Raw genomic sequence first — 6,668 nt, 5'->3', positions numbered from 1 at the left:
TTGATCCCTTATGTCATGGAAATGTCAAATTATTTTTGTGAGCTCCCGCAAGAAAAATTATTTTTGTGAGCTGAACCTATGCATTAGTGGTCGCATATGAGTTAGTCAAGAGGCATGCATGTATGCTGGCTGCTAGCATGATTAGCTATAGATAAATCATAGAAAAAATAGATAGATTCAAAAATTCATCTAGATTTCTTCACCTTATTGTTGTACCATTTAGAAAAATATGGTCTTAGTTATTTTCTTAGTAAACATACCAGGCTATTTCAGTCAGCTGCATGGGTAATTTGCAGCTACAACTTACTTTCATTGAGTCACGTTGAGTAGCCTTATTATGTGGAAGCCCAACGTGTATAGGTAAATAAGCGCATCTTTTTGGGGGCTTTTGGTATCCATGGGTGGGGTAGCATCCCTTATTGTGTGAGAAAATCTCTTTTCTTACCAGTATACATGTTTACCAACGGGGTACCTCCAACATCACCTATGTCTACGACGCCGGCAGATACAACAGGTGTGTCTATGGCACCACATCGAAGAGTTTCTCGTGATCATTAGTTTTGGTGTCAATCAAAACTATACGGTGCTCAAGCAGGAGCCTCAGCAGCCTACACACGATGTACCACAAAACCACACAAGTTGGTTACGAAAAATTCCAAATGAACAAGATCCTCCAAAATTCCTCAAAACAAATACTTTGAATCAAAAGGCATTAAACCAAATATGTAGGTATTCCTATCTCCTCCACTCCTCACTAGAGGGAGGGGGGTGGAGCTGAACCTCAAGGAGTAGAAGGCAACATGATTTATCCTCTCGCTAGCCAAGAATTCAGTCGTGCCAAGTGGAGCATGGTCAGGGAGTTTTATTAGTAACTTTTGACAGGTGATAACTGCGAACACACACCTTCTCAAAGCCCATACCTTTGTGAGGTCGCTCCCCTTTAGGTTTTTCTTGCAAGCTCTCTTCCGAATATGTCGTAGAAAACATTACTACTCTCTTTTACAAGTCACTAGTATGGATTAGTTTCTTTTTGATAAAAGACATGAGGAATACATTAGCTAGTGCATCAGTAAGGGAAAGGGACACATGCCAATGCAATTGCCATACCAAGCTTTGAAAACCATGATAGTCACCCGACACTAGAAACGGGATCTAGTAACCACCAGTATGGATTGACATGTGTCTTTGGATCCACTAGAGGGTACCGTAGAAGTCTTCTTGCGTAGAGTTTTCAATCATTGTTACATTTTTTTTCAATCACTGTTACATAGTAGATAGATATGTTGATAACTTAATGGTCAAGTCTTTAAGCTCTCGTACAACTAGTTTAGATGCCACGCACATCCGTTTACTTCCTCAGTGCATGAATTTAATTTCTGTTACCATGGAATCTTCATGTTGCTACAAAAAGATTCATGGTGGTCGACACATAATTGGATGCAGTCTTGCCGTAAAACATCACTATCAATCATTTCATGCAATTTTATGAAAAACTATTGTTCATGTGGTGTGTGTGTGTTTTACTGATCTTGATTAAATGTATTATCTAGATCTGTAGACATAGCAGTAGAAAATTAGAAAGCACCCCTTCAGATTTGAACCAATAGGAAATGAGAAAGGATGGCCAAGTAGTGTGAAAGTGAGCGATCCTAACTTTACAACTTTAGTACTTTATTGTAAATTTCTAATGTAATACCCGTATAAGGAAAGCTACATGGTGCCCTTTTGGTAGAAAAAAGAGAGAGGAAGTGCTACCGGGGTGCTAACACCTGGCCGGCCTGTTAACGTGGAAGCTTCCAGAGTTTTTAATTAGCGGTATGGTGTAGCACGTTTGATAATTAGCACGGAGTAGTTGTGTAACTATATTAGTATGCGACTAGTTTATGACTCTTCCCTTTAGTTTAGATGCTTGAGTTGTTGGAGCTCACATGTTAGTACTAATTAGTTTTTGTAATGCACTATTCAGAACTAACTTTGCGTTGTTTAAGTACTAGCTGGGTAGGCGCAATGGGCTGTAGAGTATACTATATGGTGTTCACTGCCTTATCCAGTCCTATATATGTGGCACTAGCTACCCTTGGAGCAATATGTTCTCCAGTTCTTGTAGCTAGCGCTGGCAGATCTACCCGGCATACTCCTTGGAAGCTCCCTTCGCTTAAGAGCACCCGGTGATCTCCAAAGCAAGAGGTATGCATTTTTATTTTTTGTGGGGTAAGAAGTATGCATGTTATACGTACCCATGCACTATCCTCGTTTCTGAAATGAATTGTGGTTTATAGCCATATATAGAGGGCTATAAACATTCTTGCTGTTATCCGTCGGTGTATAATATGCCAAAGATGAGATATACACTTCTCAGTCATCCGCTAATTAGGCTAATAGGAAGGGTCACCATAATCCTTAACATGCTTTTACAGGAGAAAACCAGAGTTTTAAATACATCTAATGTTTGTGTATTCCTCGCAAAAAAATTATAAAAGGTTGATGTTTATCGCGACAACATGTCTTTCAAAGAAGCGGACAGAGCAAACGAACTGGAGATAGTGTTAGGACACAATGGAGTTGAAGATCCATCGCAACAACAGTTGCAAGAGATCATCACTGCTGACAGTCATAGTCTGCAGAAGTCAATTGATGAGCTGGTGAAGACGATGAAGCCAATCACAGTCGCAGTATGTCCACCCAAAAGGAGCAGAAGGATTTTCATAACTGGTTATTGCTTCTCTCATCACTGGCAGCCACCATCACCTTCGCCGCGGGCCTCAGCCCACCCGGTGGTTTTTGGTCTGAAGACGACATGGCAAACACATACATCGCTGGTACCTCAGTTATGCGCGACAAATTTCCCACAAGGTACCTGCTATTTCACTGCAGCAACACGATTGCCTTCTTCGCATCATTGGCGGTCATTGGATTGCTTGCCAAAAATATCAAAATCAAGAATCGTTTTTTCTTAACATTCGTAGCGATTTCTTTTTTGAGCTTGTGCGGTAGCTACATCACCGGCACATGGGTTGACCTCACTCTAGGGATTTACACCATTTCTGTGTTTGTAGCTGTGATTTGCTACATGTCGATAATTTGGGTTATAGCTCGAGTTTGTGATACCTATACTGGTAAGAAAGGAGATATCCTCACACCAACCTGCATGCAGGGACGGATTAAGGGGGGGACGAGGGGGGGCGAGACCCCCCCCAACGATCGCGCAGTCCCTTGAAACGGAAGAGATTAGCGCTACTTTTTTTACCTGTGTGCTTGCCTGCAGCCTGCTTCGCCCCCCCCTATTCCCCATCGGCCTTTTTGTATAGGCGTATAGCCCATGTAACCAGTGCAGCCCATTGAACATTTACAGGCTAAAAGCAAAAAAACTAAGCCGAGCAGGCCCTGCACACCACGACACACTACGATTGACAGGCCCCCAAGACAACGCTAGCACGCTGCGCACGTTGTCAGTTCGTTCGACTCTTCGTCTCCAAAAAATTAGCGATTGGATCTCTGGGGACTGCCTCCAGCGCTCAGGGACGCCAGGTCGCCGGCGCGCCGCCAACGCCCGTCGAGAAGCCAGGATAGGAAGGGGACGCCGCAACGCTCGGACAGGCGCCGATCCACGGACACGTTGCCGGCAGCCTGGAGGCCGGAGTCCTGGACAGAACGACGGCGGACGACAGGCAGCCGGGCCCGGGCAGGATAAGCGGCAGCAGCACAAGGGGAAAAGGTAATTTATTTTCACATGGATTAGTAGTTCATGCCTTTAACAATTGTAGAAGTATAATCATCCAAACTGCAGCCCTTAATCATCAATATAAAATTTTCAATTGTTTGTGCTTGTGTAGACATGAAGAGAAAGAGAGAATCAATTCAGAACTTTTTCAAACCCGTTGGTTCAAGCTCTCGGCCATCAGAACATGATGCTACTGCAGACAACGACAACGTTCAACCTAGCGAACAGAATCACCCAAATTGTACTGATGGTGATGCCCAAATTGATCATGATGTTTCCGTGCCAGAAGCTACGGAAGAAGATACAATTATAACCACAAGTTATGACCGAGAGCCCGGGCGACGTCTTCAAATTTGGCAACTTCCTCCCGATGAGCATGATGCTGCTAGGCGTTTTTATATATCTAAAGGGGCTTATCAACCAATCTTAAAGCCAGATGAGTATGAATTTACTGGGACAGGGGCTGGCCGTAGGCGATTCCAAAGTGATTGGTTCACGAATCATTGGTGGTTGGAGTATTCACCTTTAAAAAATTGTGCCTATTGTTTGCCTTGTTTTCTCTTCTCAAAGAAGCCAATTGGGAAGTGTGGTTCAAATACATTCACAGTGAGCGGATTTGATAAGTGGAAGAAAGTTAACAATGGAAAAGAATGTGCTTTCCTCAAGCATATGGGCACTACTCCCAGCTCGGCTCACAATTTTGCAGTTCGGTGTTATGAAAACTTGAGAAACAGACTTAATCATGTTGATGAGGTGATGAAAAAGCAAACTAAGAAGCGGGTTCTTGATGCAAGACTAAGGCTAAAGACTTCCATTGATGCCATGAGGTAAGTAAGAAGTATTTAATTTTGAACATTTAGAATTTCTTTATACTGGACATCTAATAATTATTCTATGTTGATTGCATCAGGTGGCTAATGTTTCAAGCATGTCCCATCAGAGGAAATGATGAGTCTGAGGATTCCAAGAACCAAGGTAATTTCAAGGAAATGATTAAGCTTTTGGCGTCTTATAACAAGGATGTACATGAAGTTGTACAGAATGCTCCAAGAAATGCAAAGTACACCTCAGCAACTATTCAAAAGGAAATTGCTAGCATATTTGCTGGAAAAGTGAAAACCTCAATTAAAGAAGAACTTGGTAATAGCAAATTCTCTATCTTGGTTGATGAATGTAGAGACGAGTCTAAAAAAGAGCAGATGGCAGTAGTTCTTCGATTTGCAAACATAGAAGGGGTGATAAGAGAACATTTTCTTGATCTTGTTCATGTTAGAGACACTAGTGCTTTGACTCTCAAGAACACAATTATTGCCGTCCTAGTTGATAATGGGTTGAATGTGCAAGATATTAGAGGCCAGGGATATGACGGGGCAAGCAACATGAGGGGGGAGTGTAATGGGCTGAAAGCTCTAATTCTCAAAGAGTGCCCTTATGCATACTATATCCATTGTCTTGCACATCAACTCCAATTGGCTCTTGTTGCTGCTTCAAGGGAGGTACATGAGGTCCATAATTTTTTTCAGCATGCAAATTTCATTGTAAATACAGTTAGTGCATCTCCCAAACGGAATGATGAACTGTTAGAAAATCAGGCTGCTGAAATTGCTAGTGAGATTGAATTGGGAGAGCTTGACACAGGAAGAGGGGCCAATCAAATAGGTTCTTTACAAAGGGCCGGAGACACGAGATGGAGTTCCCACTACAAATCTATCAAAAGTTTGTTAAAGATGTTTGCCGCAACTGTTACAGTGCTAAGAAGTGTAGCAGCTGATCGTTCAGCTACAAGGAACTCAAGAGGTGATGCCGGAGGTGCCTTGAAAATCCTACTGACATTTGATTTTGTGTTCATTCTACACTTAATGGAAAGAATCATGAAAATCACAGATGTCTTGTGTCTCAAACTTCAACATAAATCTTTGGACATTGCAAATGCATTAGATTGTGTTTCTAACACAAAGGTGTTGCTTGGTGAACTAAGAGAAGATGGATGGGACAACCTTTTTGAAGATGTGAAATCCTTTTGTGTGAAACATGAGATTGACATCCCGGACATGGATCAAAAGTACGTATCTTTTCCTATCTCTTTATGATTATATAAATTACAATGTAGAGATTTAGCCACTTACATACTTCTCATCAATGTGTAGATCATGCAACTAATTCTTATTTTTCAATATATATTAATTTTAGGTATGTTGATGTGACGAAATCTCGAAATAAACATGACAACACCACAGTTACCCATCACTACAAAGTAGATGTGTTTAATGTTGCAATAGATCAACAAGTGATAGAGTTGAATGATCGATTTAGTTCTCATGTTACTGAGCTTCTAGATCTTTGTTCATCATTGGACCCGAGGCATGATGCCTTCAGCAAGTCAAAGATATGCAGACTAGTGGAGAAATTCTATCCTGCAGATTTTTTCTAGTCAAGAAAGAGATCGGTTGGAGTGCGAGCTACCACATTTCCAGCTTGATACATTCAACCATCCAGAGATCAAGAACTGCAAATCACTTGTTGATCTAACAAAAGGGATAGTTAAGACTGGCAAGTCTTCTGACTATCCAATGGTTGAGAGGCTGTTACGATTGGTGATAACTCTTCCGGTTTCAACTGCAACAGCAGAGCGAGCCTTTTCTGCAATGAAACTAGTCAAGACGCGGCTTCGAAGCAAAATGGGAGATGATTTTCTTTGTCATTGCACGCTAGTTTACATTGAGAAGGAACTTGCAGCCAAGTTTAGCTCTGAAGAAATAATTGATATCTTCGATACTGGTGCTCGTAAAGAAGAATTCAAATTGATAGAAATGTAATTTATTCATACTATTGAACAACAGACATATTTTTACTATCTAGATGTCCTAAGTCCTATTATTTACTAATTACTATGGTATATTTTAATATATCCTATGATTCTTTTACGGCAAATATATCCTATGATTTT

Source organism: Triticum aestivum, chromosome 6A (assembly GCF_018294505.1).
Source record: "Triticum aestivum cultivar Chinese Spring chromosome 6A, IWGSC CS RefSeq v2.1, whole genome shotgun sequence".
Classification (NCBI taxonomy): domain Eukaryota; kingdom Viridiplantae; phylum Streptophyta; class Magnoliopsida; order Poales; family Poaceae; genus Triticum; species Triticum aestivum.
Note: the sequence above shows the minus strand (reverse complement) of the source record.